Raw genomic sequence first — 16,825 nt, forward strand, 5'->3', positions numbered from 1 at the left:
ATTACTTTCAATCTGAAGATTTGAATTGGGAAAGTTTTGACACACTAGATATTGAGCAATTTTGAATGCATGTGAACAAATAGAAATAGTATATAAAATGTCTGAGAAACAAAAGTAGGTTAGCTACTTGCAGATAAAAGTTTTTTAAAAATTCAGACCTTTTTACCTAGTAAATTCCTATTTGCCTTAAAAATTCCAGCTCAAGACACCATCTCTTTCAAGAACCCTCTTCAGAGCCCCCCAATAAGCGGAGTTAATTTCTCTTCAGGTTCTCTGTGGGTCCTTCATGCTTGCTTTTACAATTGCATTTATTGCTCTGGCAGAAATTTATTAGTTTACATGCAAACTCATGCAAACTTCTTTACCAGGCTGAAGAGCTCCTTAAGGTGACTACACATGTTTATATCCTCAGGGATGAGAGTAGCTGACAGTGAGTGCTTGTTTGAATAAATGCCTAGATTGATGAATGTTTTGAAGAATGAACGAATGAATGAAAAATTAGAAAAGATGAAAAATTGCAAGCCACATATTGGCCTAAAATACCTGTGGAAAAGGATGAATGTATCTGGTAAAACATAATCTTAATGCTCAATCTAATGAATAAATTATTAACTGTAACTTTGTTCAAGTTGAAAGAAAAGCAGACTATGGGCATAAAAGTCCACAAATGTGAGTCTACTGCCCAACACTAAATAAACACAATACGACCTCATGCTTAGGGCATCTCACGTGTCCTAATCTACTCTACTCAGAATCACTTCAAGGTTAGGTTTATAGCTAATATTAACAAAGTATTTCCTTGGGTCTCAAAAGTATGTAAAAATCAAAAACTATCCAATCACATCTGCTTCTTCCTACATCACCTCTCTCTCCATTCTTACAAATTCATCTATCTTCTCTATTGAGATATGGATCAGGAATACAAGCCTGATTTTTTTTAAATTTTCTGGTCTTCACTCTGCCACATTCATAGGTCTGTGTTGCCAAACAATCTCTCTGAGCCTCTATCTCCTCCCTCAACATATAAAATAGGAAGAAAGGTCATTTTCTTACCCATTTCCAAAACTATTGTAAGGCTCAAATAATTAAAATAGTCAATGTTTGTTATATTCAAATGAACTATTACTGCAGTCCAGTAATGAGAGTAGATATTTTTTAACCTAGTTTCTCAGAGTAAAACAAAGGAGATTATCCAAGATCACAATTAGTTACATGTTGGTCAGGATTCAAAATAAATATACATACATACATACATACATACATATATATAATATATATATACACATACATATATATATACACACACATACTTTCTTTTAACCCTTCAATTATATTGCTTCCAAGAAAGCCCTATAAAAGTGATTACTGCATTTTATTGCATTATTATTATATTTTTTAAATTCTCCAGTAAAATCTTAATAAGACAATCTATGATAGGTGATTCTCATATTATGTATGCTCTTGTTGCATAAGTACATAATATCTATAAGTGGCTGAAATCATGCATAAATGCTTGTTGAATGAAAATCAGGAAGTACCCTCCTATCAGTGATAAGCTCTGGATCACTATTTCACTTTAAATGATGCGAGAATTGGCATTTAATATTTTAGTTTAAAACAGTGTAATATTTTAAAAGTTATCCATTTCCTAAGTTTATAGGAACACATCTCCTGAATTCTTATGTACATGATATTCTAAAAGGAAAAAAATAATACAATATTCCTTCAGAACTCTTTCAAGAAATAGTTTTTTAAGAAATAACATCAGGGGCTGAGGCTGTGGTTCAGTGGTACAGCGCTTGCCTACTAGCATGTGTGAGGCATGGGGTTCAATTCTCAGCTCCACATATAAGTAAATGAATAAAATAAAGGTTCATTAATCTAAAAAAAAAAGAAATAACCTCAGAAGTGCCATTTGGTGGGCAGAACAATAGTGGTAATTATTTTGGCTCCTTTCTTGTTCTACTTTTAATAACAAAATTCTAATATTGTTTAGTTATTTGCTTAAGATATAGAACCTTAAACATCTAAGATCTTTTAAAGCAGTATTTCATTTGAAAGATGAAAGCAATTTTATATAATGTGTACTGTAAGATATTTTCTCAAAACAGCCAAGTCTAGTAACCACTCCAAAAAGCGTATTTCATGGTACTTCTTTAGTCACCTTTTTTGCCACAGGAACTAAAATACCTGACAAAGAATAATTAGTAGAGGAAAAGTTTATTTGGGGTCTCACGGTTTCAGAGGTCAGTCCATAGAAGGCCAAATCATTCCTCAGGGCTTAGGGTAGGCAGAACACCACAGCAGAAGAGTGTGGCAGAGGAAAGCAGCTGGCAACATGACATCAGGGAGCAGAGAGTGAGTTCTGCTCAAATAGGACAAAATATATACCCCAAAGCTACACACCCCTCCAGGGACCCACCTTCTCTAGCTATACCCTACCTACCTAGAGTCACCACTCAGTTAATCCCTATCATGGGATAAACACACTGATTGGTTTAAGGCTCTCATACACTGTTTCACACATGAGTTTTTGGGGTTATCTCACATCTAAACCATAACAGTACTAATGTGTAAAAACACACTACATTTTTCTAGCACTAAAACCTCCTTCAAAACTGGACAGTATGTAGGATCACTGATCTTTGAGGAATTAAGAATACTAACTTCCAGTATTAAAAAGTGATTCAAACTATGTACTAAAGAACGATGGTGAAAAATTCAACACTTTAATACCAAAGAAAGGTACTAAGTTGATAGAAGATATGGAAATAACAATCTGAATCAAGTGAAGGGATGTGAGGAAGAGGAGTAAGCATCTAATGACTCTTGTATCAATCCCCAAAAGTCTAATTCTTCACAATCTATCCTGCTCCATGTAAAAACATCATGTTTTACATCAGGAAATGACTACAGAAGAGTATGAGATTGTGTATAGCATACCCAGAACTTGAGAACTTATCCAGTGTCATCCTTGTCCCTAGGGATTTTGACTATGCCCTGCAATGAGATCTAGTTATATGAGAAACAGAACAAGAGAGAGTTTCTGGACAAGAGCAGGCTTCAGAGAGAATCCATAATATTTATGAGAGAATCCAAACACATAAAATTCTACTCCTATGTATTTTAAGAAAAAATATATGTGATTTTAAATTTTTTAAAATTCTGAGATGTAAACAAGTGAAAGTCACTTGAGAACTAGAACATTCTTTACCCAACTTATTATGCATGTATCATGATGCAGTTTAGACTGACTTCAAAACTGGGGAAATAAGATCATTGAGAACCTGATGTTAAGAGGAGAAATTAATAAAAAATATAATGTCTAGATGCCAAAATACTAAATCTTTTACCAACATTGTTGAATAAATAACTGAGAAGCAAAACCTCTGAATTTTCACTTTAACTTATAAATTATAGACATAACTTCATTGTTATGTAATCTATGAAAACATTGAGTAAAACAGATATGCCAAATATAGTCAATATGTAAAACAATAAATTTCCATTAAATGGAGACATTAGTTCCTATTTATAAAGATTTTATAGAGGGGCTAGGGATATAGCTCAGTTGGTAGAGTGCTTGCTTTGCATGCACAAGGCCTGTGTTCAATCCCCAGCAACACATACACACAAAAAGATTTTACAGAAATTAAATAAGATTAATATATAAAAAGACCTTGAACTACATAGTGCATAGTAAACACTCAGGTAAATGTTAGTTGCAATAATAACACCAAATTAGGAAAATTAGTATTCAACTCATAGAAGAAAGATTCAATGATTTTGAAGGGTATGATTATTGGATATAGTACAAAGTATTTTAAATATAATACTTTCTGTACATAGTAAATAAGTCCCTTCAGGAAAAAAAAAATTGTTTAGGGTCTAATGAAGAGCATTTTGCTGCATCAAAAATTCTCATTGATAATTGAACAATTACATTTGGGGTTGTAGCTCAGTGGTAGAGCACTCACCTAGTATGTATGTGGTGCTGGGCTCAATCCTTAGCACCACATAAAAGTAAAATAAAGGTATTATATCCAACTACAACTAAAAAAAACAAAACAAAGTATTTAAAAAGGTTTGGTTTAGATCATTTAGATCAAATGGGTCACATTCCATATGGTTGCATTCATATACATGGCACAATTATAGAGATAAAAAATATTCAGTGGTTTCCAGGAGCTGGAGAGAGATTCTATACCATGATTATGGTGGTTCCAACATATGATAAATTATCATAGAAGTATATACAAACATTGTTCCCATGTCAGTTTTCCAGACTTGATATTTTCCTAAAGTTCTGTAAAATGTAACACTGGGGGAAATTGGATGAAAGGTACACAGGAACTTCTTGGTACTACCTTTACAACTTCCTGTGAATATATAATTTCAAAATCAAAATGTAAAAAAATAAAAGTATGTGTATAGTACTCCAACATTTAACTAAAAAGGGAAAATATGTACAAATTTACAGAATACATACATTTTGGAAACAAGCAAGAAAAGTATAAAACATTGTTTTAAAAAAATTTTAATGGTACCTAGTTATCTTGCAAAGGCCTGACTAGACTAACTAGTCTCCTCTCCATAATTCCTTAAGACTCCCTTTTACAGATCCTTGACTAAAACCACCTAGCATCTTGCTTATCACATTCAACAGTCACATTGATCAGACACCTGTCTGTATTTCTCACTGTAACAAACAATCCAGCAACATCAGCTACTGAGACTGCAGCACAGCCTCAAAGGTATCAATGTTATCTGAGAGGTATATGCACCCAGCTCAACTCTCAAAGTCAAACTCACACCTCTCCCAAAGTAGATAGAGGAGGGAGATAAATCCCACACTCTGCCACCAGAAATCACCAATGAGTTAGAATCAGTGGGAATCTAAGCTTCACCAAATCGCTTCTCAAAGATATTCTAGCTACTACTATAGTTCCCATTCCACAGGATTTGCCTGGACCCCAGTTCTAACAAGTTACTGTGTGCCAGATACCACATTATTTGCATAATTTTTCATATTTTTCTAATTCTCCCAACAATTCTAAGACTAATATTATCATCTATATCTTAGCAAAATAAGAATATAAGTTTTAGTGATGCCAAGTACCTTGTCCAAGGTCACCTAGCTCATAAAAACTGGAAATGGAACTCAAATCCTTCTCTGTTAAACTCCAAGACCCATGCTCATTCTTGTGTTGCAAGTTTTTTGGTTTGGTTTAGATCAGTTAGTGTTTTTTGTTTGTTTGGGGCCATGCTGTACAGATCTTCTCAGTGAACTAAACAACATTAATCTAGGCTTTCCAAGTTTTCATAAAGTTGTGCAGATAATGTACCACAACATTAGCATAATATCAATTGAATCCACCTTCTCTCCTTTATTGATTGAAAAAGACACAAAGTAAATTCTCTTACATTTTACTATGAAACCAGGATTTTCAAATTTCAAACACACTAATAACAATTACACTACATTGACTCTTAGGTTGCCAAATTTTTTTAAGTAACAAAACAAATATTTCAAATAAAAGAACTTCAGATGATATTTCCCTAGGAACATCATTCTGCAGAAGGTTGTTCAATAAACATTTGTAATGAACAAATGAATCACTATTCTATCCAAATACACTACATAATTTCTACCCTTCCCCCAAACATCTTTTGATTCAAGGAAAAAATAAATATAATTTAAAAGAAGACTGTTGGCAAATAGTGCTAATTTAAGTTCTTCTTTTCCTATACATACCCCTTTAATTTCTTTCGTCTAATTGTTCTAGCCAGTGTATCAAGAACTATGTTGAATAGAAGTGGTGAAATAGGGCATCCCTGTTTTGTTCCAGTTTTTAGAGGGAATGCCTTCAATTTTTCTCCATTTAGAATGATGTTGACCTGAGGCTTAGGGTAGAGAGCCTTTACGATGTTGAGATATGTTCCTGTTATCCCTAGTTTTTCTAGTGTTTTGAACATAAAGGGGTGCTGTATTTTGTCAAATGCTTTTTCTGTGTCTATTGAGATGATCATATAATTCTTATCTTTAAGTCTATTGATGTGATGAATTACATTATTGATTTCCATATGTTGAACCAACCTTGCATCCCTGGGATGAATCCTACTTGACCATGGTGCACAATCTTTTTGATATGTTTTTGTATTTGATTTGCCAGAATTTTATTGAGAATTTTTACATCTATGTTCATTAGAGATATTGGTCTGAAGTTTTCTTTCTTTGATGTGTCTTTGCCTGATTTTGGGATCAGAGTGATACTGACCTCATAGAATGAGTTTGGAAGTGCTGCCTCTTTTTCTATTTCCTGAAATAAATGAGGAGCATTGGTATTCATCTTTAAAGGTCTTGTAGAACTCGGCTGTGTATGGTCCTGGGCTTTTCTTGGTTGGTAAGCTTCTGATGGCATCTTCTATTTCATCACTTGATATTGGTTTGTTTAAATTGTGTATATCTTCCTGGTTCAATCTGGGCAAATACTATGACTTAAGAAATTTATGGAAAGCAGTATGGAGATTCCTTGGAATTATGGGAATAGAACCACCATTTGACCCAGCTATCCCTCTCCTCAGACGTATATACCCAAAGGACTTAAAAACAGCATACTTCAGAGACACAGCCACATCAATGTTTATAGCAACACAATTCACAATAGCTAAATTGTGGAGCCAACCTAGATGCCCTTCAGTGTATAAATGGATAAAAAAATGTGGCATATAAACACAATGAATTTTACTCAGCAATAAAAGAGAATAAAATCATGGCATTTGCAGGTAAATGGATGGCGTTGGAGAAGATAATGCTAAGTGAAGTTAGCCAGTCCCCAAAAAACAAACCGAATGTTTTCTCTGATATAAGGAGGCTGACACTTAATGGGGTAGGGAAGAGGAGCATGAGAGGAATAGATAAATTCTAGATAGGGAAGACAGGTGGGAGGGAAGGAGAGGGGGGCAGGGGATTAGCAAGGATGGTGGAATGTGATAGACATCATTATCCAAAGTACATGCATGAAGACATGAATTGGGTGTCAACATACTTTATATACAAACAGAGAAGAAAACTGTGATATATATGTGTAATAAGAATTATAATGCATTTCTCTGTCATTTTTTTAAATCAATAAAAAAATAAATAAAAATAAAAGAAGACTGTTGGATTTGTTTAATAGGAAAAAATTAAGTTTAGAAATAATAGCAAATCATGTTATCCACACAATGGAAGACTATTTTGAAGGAAAGAAAAAGAAGTTCGAGTATGTTTGATTGACTTATACATGTAAACTGATAACATGTTGTACATCCCTCGTAGCCTATCAGGACCTAGTATCATCAGTAAAGGACAATACAGTAAAAACAAAGACAGTGATATGCCAGATCATGGCCAGGCAGGATTATCTCACCTATATAACTCATAAATCCTTATTTTTAATGAGTTTGTGCATGTTGGATATATATACATATAGCTGGAATGTGGTTTAGAGAAGTTATATTCCATTTCCATTTTACCTATTAAGACTAGGAAAGTCTTTTATCTTTCCATACCTGGAAAATTGCCCAAAGGAAAATGACCTTCTTTTCATACAGAAACTAGGATTTTGGTTAACTGAGGGATTTTCTATCTACAGAATATTTTTCATCCCTAGATAGCCCATTTTGAGTGCTAAATGTACTAGGGTTTGTTTTAAGGTACACGTTCTAAAATTTTACTCCCTGGCCACTTCGGTCCACGTAAGTCTGTACTCCTATATAAATTATGTTTTAAAAACTATGTGCAACTAGATAATTAAGACAGTGTACACTATACTGAAAGGCTTTTTAGTGGTTATGGGGACAATAAGTGGAGCTATGTTTAAGATTATTAGAAAAGAAAACATTGTTGCAAATGTACAGCCTCCTTAGTGAAGCAAAACTGAAAAGAAAATAGTAAGCTGACCTGATGCAAAGTTGCATGGAGTTAGCTATGTTTTTGTTGGTGTTATTTTATATAAGAAAAAAGAGAAACCAAGTTCATTCTCCCCTTTTTGGCATTTGAAATGGCCCCAGACTTGACTTATCCCATCACTCAAAATTTTTACTGGCACCATCTTTGAAGGATGTAAATATAGTAGCTTTTCAGGTATGAGAAGGAGCCTCGGGGGAAACCATATTCAGCAGAGTTGCAGAATACTTTTCAATAGACTTTTTTTAAATGATGCTTTCTTTTTATCTTATTTGGACTCTAAACTTTTTTTCTGGCCTCCACTCAACCATGGCATATACAACTTAAATGTGCCAAAAATAAGACCAACTCTTTTTCAAATATGTTACTTCCTACCACAATTGAATCAAAGCCAATTTTAAGATTAAGTGCAGCTATTAGATTGATGGTAATTACTGCTCCTATTATGCTACAGGTTATCATAACAAAAGACCAAAGGGATGACATATAGAAGGAAATAACATGTTGGTTCCCTGCAAAAGTATGGAAAATGGATCAAGAGAATAATTGGAGACTAGGAAAAAAATAAAATTTCCTATTGGAAACCATTGTACATGGACACAAAAATCATAAAAAGCAAGAGTAATTCTGAGAAAAATTCAAAGAGCAATGAGATTCTCTGAGGATAATGGTAGATCAATAACAGAAGCAGCAACAACAATAATAATAAATTGCCTTGCTTTAGGGACCTAAAAACTTAAGACGTCTACAAGATGCTTGTTATATAAATTATAGAATTGCCACTGGATTTGTTGCAAAATAGGACCTAATAAAATAAGATTAGTGTAGTCACTGAATAACAGCATTAATTGTGGACCACAGGAAACAGTAAAGAAGCATGATTTTGTTACTTAAGCTCTCCATTACAATAAAAATACATTATTATGGCTACAATTTCTTGAGCACCTGCTATGCTTTGAAACCATTAGAAGTTTTACAATGAAGAAGATTATTAGAGCTGCTTTGGATTCTACTGACACAGAGATAAGACACACTATATGGTATGAGTATACCAGATGAATTTATTTAATTTTAATGGCATTAGCTGGAATTCAAGCTGTCTCTGTCCAAATATCAAAATCATAACAGATAACACTGATATGTTATATGTTCAAAAATTCATGTGAACTTTTGATACCTAAGAGTAGACTCCTTGGAGATCTGTTACTTTCTTTGTTCTCTTATTAAGCAATCTATAGACATTACTCAAAGGAAAATCTCTGTTTACACTAAATAAAGTATGTGTAAATCTGAGCACATTTTGGTCTTCTCCAACAGCATGAATAATCTCTTATCTTCATACAATCTTTAAAAAGTAGGAAATATTTAGGAACTAAGGCTCAGAGTCCATAAATAACTCTCTTAAGGACACACTGCTAATAAGTGCTAGAAATCAGGGGTCCATCTGGTTCTAAACCCCTTACTTTTCCTCAGCATGCCTTTCTAAAGGGCAGCAGCAGAGAGAAAAACCTCAGTTTATTCATTAATTTATTCAACCAAAATTATTGATTACCTATTATGTTCTGGGTTCTGAGAATACAATGATAAGGAAGACAAAGCCCTGACCTCCTGGATCTCACATCCTAGGGAGGAACAGATTAATAGCAAATATATCATGTTATCTGTGTGAAGGAAAGTAAGGCAGAGTTAGGGCTACAGAACACAAAGGGAGAAAGGAAGCTGTTTTACCAAGTGATGAGCGAAGGCTTCCATGAGGTGACATGCCCAACTGGAAGAATGGAGCCTCAGGAAGACTGGGGCAAAGGCTTACCAAGTAAAGGGACCAGTGAGCACAGAGCCTCTGAAATGGAACTATGCTTCCTATGTTCAAGTTACAGCCAAAATTAGTGTCACTTCACTCAGGGAGCAGATAGAGAAGGTTAGGAAATGAAGCTAGAGTGTGGCAAGACCCAGGTCACAAAGAGCCCAAGACCAACATGAAAAGTTTGGGACTTATTTTAAAGGTAATGAAAAGTCACATAGCTGTAACTGAAAAGAGGAATGGCAACTTCTGGTTTACATTTTTTAATCTGGGGAAATAATACATGTTAAATTTTCATATTTAAAGTGGGTGGATAAATCACCAATAGTAGAATATGTCCTCAAAAAAGGTCAAATGCCAGTTATTTAGAAAAGAAACAGTTTTTGGCAGAGGAGGATGTGAAACAAGGTTTTGATATATTCAGGCCCTTTCCCAATCTTTCACTTCCAAAGGCTCACAGAATGGTGGAGCCTGTTTTGTTCCTCCTGTTGTAGGAATGTTAACACTGAGGTTTTCTTTTTCTTTTTCTTTTTTTTTAATTCCTCCTCCCTGCATGCTCATTCATCCTCTGTCATCCCAGTCCATCATATATTCACATAGAGCTAGAGAAGGAGTTCCATTCATACTTGTTCAGCTTGATTAAATTAAGAACAGATAGTATTGCTATGGTTCGTCATTTTAGAGCTTAGGGGACTTTCAATTTCAGTAATAGACTATTTTTAGAGTGCCTATTTAACCCGTTTAACAGACATCTGGGGCTTAATAAAGGACACTTTAAATCCCTGCAATCTCTTTCTGATTTATACCTTTTGTGGACTGAACGAAGTGATAACCAGTACTTCCCAGGTGTCTCTTTCATAATCAACCTACAAAGATCCAACTGCTTTTGTCAAATTTGATAGCATACTAAAGACAGATTCTAATTTTGACCTTTTAGAGGTTCAGTAAATAAATTTAGTGTTAATGCAAAGAGAAATATTATAGAAATAAAGAGTTTATAAGGAGTCAAGAGCTAGTTCACTATCAAAGAAAAACTGCTCAGTCTATTATTTAAAAACTAACTTTTCATAAAATGCATTTAATCTAAGCTACTGACACAGTAAATAAATTCATGCATACATACACGTTGACTCCTTCACCTTTCTTCTTTTACATCAAACCGTTAACTTTACTTAGGAATTGTAGCAAAATACTTGCATAATTGGTTTCTTTACATTAATTTGGATAAAAGTGCTAAAGGACTTTTAGCTGGAATTCTATAAGAATTTGATGCATTTGTTTGTGTTTTACTTAAATCTAATGTAAACAAGTTTAAAAATCCTGAAAGAAAATCAAATTGGTAAAGAAACAGGAAATACTTTATGTCTTTATTAAGAACCCATCATTTTATCACTTGTTCCATTGTGATTTTTATATAATAGAGCAAGTGGCTTGGGAATCTGCACGTTTCAGTCAAGTTGGTCATCTGCTTCAATAATCTTGATAATTCCTACTCTACAGCAAAATTTAGTAAAGTATGTTCAACCATATTACCCTGAAGCAATATTGATACCAATTTGGTTTTTGAAATAGCTTTACTGAGGTATAGTTGATCTACAAAGAATTTTTCATATTTAATGTATAGCCATTTTTGGTTTTGTTTTTGGTTTTGCTTTTTTTATTTTGCCATCTCAAAGACTAATCAGTTCCAAGGTGCTTTCTGATATTCAACTAAAGCAACTAATTTATTTTCCATACGTTATGAAGGAATAAATAATGACTGCCATGAAACCTAATTGAGACCATAATTTATTTGCAATATCATAGAGCTTAAGTAGACAAGAAGAACCTTACCAATATTCTAACTCAAAAACAAACAAAAAAAAGCTTACATCGAAATAATAGTATGTGTCATCTATGTGAAATCTGTTTTAAAATGCTAGTTCGTTTCCCACAATCCCTTATCTGAAATCCTTGGAATCAGATGTGATTCACAGTTCAGGGCTTTTCAGTTTGGAAATATGGGGAATATTTCATATATTAAATAAATCAGAAAATAAGCAGCACAGTCTAATCAAAAACATTCTACAGCAAACCGTTTGAATAATTACATTGAGGGGATAAGCTGAGACTTTAAAGAGCCTTCTGTAGTAAGTTCTTCTCAGGTTTTGCCACAAAATGGGAGCAGGTCTGATTCAGCCTCCACTTCATCAGTTTTTAAAGTATTTGAAATTTCAGGTGTGGGACTGTGGGCCTGAATGATAAAAAACAACTCCTGCATTGCAACAAAATTTTATAATTTGAAGTTTGTTGGTGTATATATTCGTGTTTACAAGGTCCTGTTTCACTGGAGTACATATAAATCCATATAACAAGCAAAATGATTCTACTAATTGTTTAGTTCATTGTATAAATTTCTCGTGTGATATTCTGCTAGTTTCAAAGGAGCCAGAAAACAACATATACAAAGAAATGTGTATTGTTTCAAATTAATTGGCTAATTATTACCATCAAAAAAATTAAGTCAGGATGTCAAAATCAAATTCAATTTTTGGGGGGTGCAGGTACTGAGGATTGAACCCAAGCCACTTAACCACTGAGCCACATCCCCAGCCCCCTTTTTGTTGTTGTTGTTGTTGTTAAATATATATACCTTTATTTTGTTTATTTAGTTTATTTATGTGGTGCTTAGGATCAAACCCAGTGCCTCATGCATGCTAGGCAAGCGCTCTACCACTGAGCCATGACTCCAACACCCCCCCCAGCCCTTTTTATATATTTTTTAAATATTTATTTATTAGTTTTAGATGGACACAATATCTTAATTTTACATTTATGTGGTGCTTAGGACCGAACCCAGTGCCTTGTACATGCTAGGCGAGCACTCTACCACTGAGTCGAAACCTCAGCCCCCCTTTTTATATTTTATTTAGAGACAGGATCTCACTAAATAATTCAATTGCTGAGGTTGGCTTTAAATCTGCAATTGTCCTGCCTCATCCTCCCAACCTGCTAGGATTATAGGCATATGCCATAATTGAGCCTGGCTTCAAATCTAATTTTAAAACTTAAGTAGCATTCCTTTAAAAGTTCTTAACACTCTCTCTCTCTCTCTCTCTCTCTCTCTCTCTCTCTCTCTCTCTGAGTACACTCTAGTAATCAGGAAAAAAATTTTAAAAGGATCAAGTTCTTTAGAACATATATCTAAAATAATCTGGAACCTGAAATAAAACAAGGGGTCAGCTATTCTGCAAAGTCTCCCAGGTCACCTCATGAAGAACTTTTTGGACCTGAGAACTATACTACTGCTCCCCTTCAAGGGGTCTGTCTCATACACCCAAACATCCTGATCATGGGGACCGAATGAACTTGTAAAGACAGAGAATAGAGGACATAGTGAGTAGGTTCCAAAAGTTGTCCCAGCTTTGCTTATATGCAATTCCTCTTTTCTAAAATTGAAGTATTTTATGGCTAGCATGGGTTAGTCCTTGGAGCTTAAAAATAAGGTACTGTTAAGAGAAATGCATTTTTAAAGGAAATTATTAAGAAAACAACAAGTTTTTAAACTTTTCCTTTGAAAATAAATGAATTAATCAAGTACAATCTTATATTTCAGATTAAGAAAGTTGATTTAGAATTTAAAAGTGTTTAGTATAATGAAAGGCTTATAGTGTATGTTGTTATATGTACCATACATTTTATAGTAGCAGTGATATATTTATATGTATGCATGCATAAAATTTGGTATCAGACAATAATTTATTAACTTTATTATAATAATTGTTCTTAAAAACCCTCATTTAGCAAGACTGAAGTTTTAAGTTTTATGCTTTGGTAATTCAGACTGGTATATATATTAGTCAGCTTTTAAATATTTTGACCAAAATACCTGACAAGAACAATCAAGAGGAGGAAACGTTGATTTTGGCTAATGGTTTCAGAGGGTTAGCCAATGACTGGCTGAGTACCCACCCTGCTCTGGGCCTGAGGTGAGCAGAATGCCATGGGGTCAGGGCATGGCTGAGGGGTTCTGTTGCATTTACAGAGGCCAGGAAGCAAAAGAAAATAGGGGCCACAGGAAAACTGAAACCTCCCAGGACATACCCTAAGTGACCTACCTCCTCTACCCTATCTGCCTACAGTTATCACCCAGTTAGTCCATTCAAACTAGGACAGACTGATTTAATTCCAGCTCTCATAATCCAAACATTTCTCCTCTAAATATTTCTGCATAAACACAAGAACTTTTGGGAGATACCTCAAATCCAAACCATAGCATTCCATCCTGGTCCCCAAAAGCACAAGCCCATCCCACAATGGAAAATTCATTTAGTGCATTTCAAAGAGTTCCCATAATCTTAACAGTTTCAGCATTGCCCAAAGTCCAATTCTAAAGTCTCATCTGAGACTCAAGGCAAAATCTTGGCTGTAAGCCACAACAAAAATCAAAAGCAAGTTATATATATTCAATATACAATGGCATGAAGTATTCCAAAAGGGAACATTCCCATTCCAAAAGGGAGGAAAAGCGACATAGAAATGATGGATTGTATCAACACAAGACTGAAACCCAGCCAGGCAGACATCAGGTCATATAGCTATATGTCTAGGATCCAGTGTATATAGTGGTGAGATGTTCTTTCCAAAGAGCTTGGGCTGTCCCATCCCTTTGGGCTTGTTGGCTGCAGCCCTCATGGGATCTCTTTCAGTGTGGCTACCTCTGCAGCCATCAGCTTTCCTTGGTTGACAGTCCATGTTACTAGCATCAATTAATTCTTGGGGTCTCCATTACAGCTTTTACTTCACCTTCACAGCTTTGTGTATTGCCCTCTCAGGAGCACTCTCAGGGATTCCAACCTTGCTATATTTTTCCTGGCCTCCCAGGCCTCCCTCTGAAATCTCAATGGAAGTTTCTATTACCCCTTAACTCCAGCACCCTGAATTCTCACAGATCGAGCACCAAGAGGATGATGCCAAGGTCTGCCAGCTTACACAATAGCTAGACCTCCTGGGATTATAGCTGTAGTGGTCTCTGAGTGCTTGGGCAGATGAGTATGGTGAATTAACTTCCTAGGCCCCCTGTGCAAGAAGGATGGTCCCAGGATTTCTTCTCAAAGAAATTTTCCCTTATACCCTTGACCATGCAATGGACAGGTATGGTCTTGCAAATTCCTGAGATGCCCATAAGCCATCTTTCCTATTGTTTCTGTTTCTGTGCATCCTGCCTAACAACTCTTTAGTGACTGTAATCTCTTCAGCAGCCACACCTTTTTTGGCCCCAATTTTACATACTTTTCTAGTCAGACTGCCAAGTTTTTAAAATCCTTCCACTTTCTTACAGTAAATCTGGTTGAAAACTGTGAGGAAAATCCATGCCACTGAATGTTGTGCTGCCTTGAAATTTCCTCCACCAAATTAATCAGTCCATCACTTTTAAATTCAGCCTCATACAAAATCTCAGAACATGGACAAAACAGACAAGTTCTTTGCCAGAATGTAATATAAATGACCTAGTCCAATTAACAACAGAGTCCTCATTTTTCTTCTTACTTTATGAGCAGTCTTTATGGTCCACATTCTGGTCTTCTGTGCTCTTACCAGAATAACCCCATTAGGCTTCACTTGCAAAATTCTAGGCTTCTCTAGGTTGCATCTCCAAACTTTTCCAAATTCCTCCTGTAAACCAGCTCCAAAAGCTTCTGAACTATATGGTCAGTTCAATCACAGCAAAAACCTTACTTCTTGGTACCAGTTTCTGTGTTAGTTTTCTTGTGTGTTTTTTGTTTGTTTGTTTGTTTTTGTTTTTGGCATTATGATCAAATACTTGACAAGAACAACGTAGAGGAGGAAGTTTAGTTTGGCTCATGATTTCAAAGATTTAGTCCATGACTGGCTAAGCCCATTGCTCTAAGCAGAACATTGTGGGAAACAGACATGGCAGAGGGGCACTGCTTCCATTCATGGTGGCCAGGAAGTAGGGGTGAGGGGCCAGAGGGAAGACAAACCCTCGAGGGGTATGCCCCAGTGACCTACCTCCTATACCCACATCCTACCTGCCAGTTAGTTCATTTAGTCATTCAAACTAGGATGGACTGATTAGGTTACAGTTCTCATAATCTAATCATTTCACCTCTGAATATTTCTGCATTAACACAGGGGCTTTGGGGGGGATGACTCATATCCAAATCATAACAGTATAAATTTATGTTTCAGAAAAATTTGATAGACATGACCATCTTCTGTTTTTACAGTTCTAAATGGAGTCTAAGTAAACATTCATGCTGCATAGTAAACCAGTGACTTATCCATCAACAAATCCTTGCAATACTTCTAACTACTTGTCCCTTAATCATGGGTTTTAACATCTAGTATTCACTGAGTGTATATTAAAACAAAGACATAATAAGAAAATAATTTTCATAGCCCTAAAATGTATTCCTATCCCTGAGTGCCTTCGTCAGTCACAATTATGCCTCCTATTCAATACTAACAAGAAATCATTTAACCTCTTAATACCCAATAATTTAAAAACTTGGCCAGATGTGGTGGTTTATGTCTGTAATTTCAGTGACTCAGGAGACTGACACAGGAGAACTGCAAGCTTGAGGCCAGGCTCAGCAACTTTGTGAGAATCTGTCTCAAAATTTTAAAAAAGGGCTGGAGGATGAAGCTCAAAGGTAGGACCCCTGCCTAGCACATGTGAGGTTCTGGGTTCAATCCTCAGTACCACCAAACAACAACAACAACAACAACTTGGCAATGACACTGATACACCTCAAATTTTCAAAGAATCCCTTATCACTTGCTAAAGAATTACAATATTCTCCCCAACCTCTGTTCATATATACTGTCACAATAATTCTCATTATAGCAGCTATCTGTTGAGGGCTTTACATAAGACCCTGTGTTAAAGACTTCATAAAGATTATTTTTTCTATTTTGTCCTATGGCATAATTTAATAATGTAGATGTAAATAATACATAATTTAATACATGTTAAGTAAATCATAATTCCCTTCAATTTTATAAAAATTTAAAACATCATACTATAAGACAAATATTCAACAAAGATCTGAGGTCTGAGAATTTCTCTA

At 35.1% G+C, this 16,825-nt stretch overlaps 1 protein-coding gene across 1 annotated transcript in view; it reads right to left on the reverse strand.

Moving 5' to 3' along the window:
- The window catches only part of CCDC171 (coiled-coil domain containing 171), a 387,757-nt gene that overhangs the window by 59,772 nt on the left and 311,160 nt on the right, over positions 1-16,825 (reverse strand). The gene's annotated exons all lie outside the window — the stretch shown is intronic.

The sequence above is a fragment of the Spermophilus citellus genome (genome assembly GCF_964194105.1).
Source record: "Spermophilus citellus genome assembly, chromosome: 2".
In the NCBI taxonomy this organism is placed as follows: Eukaryota; Metazoa; Chordata; class Mammalia; order Rodentia; family Sciuridae; genus Spermophilus; species Spermophilus citellus.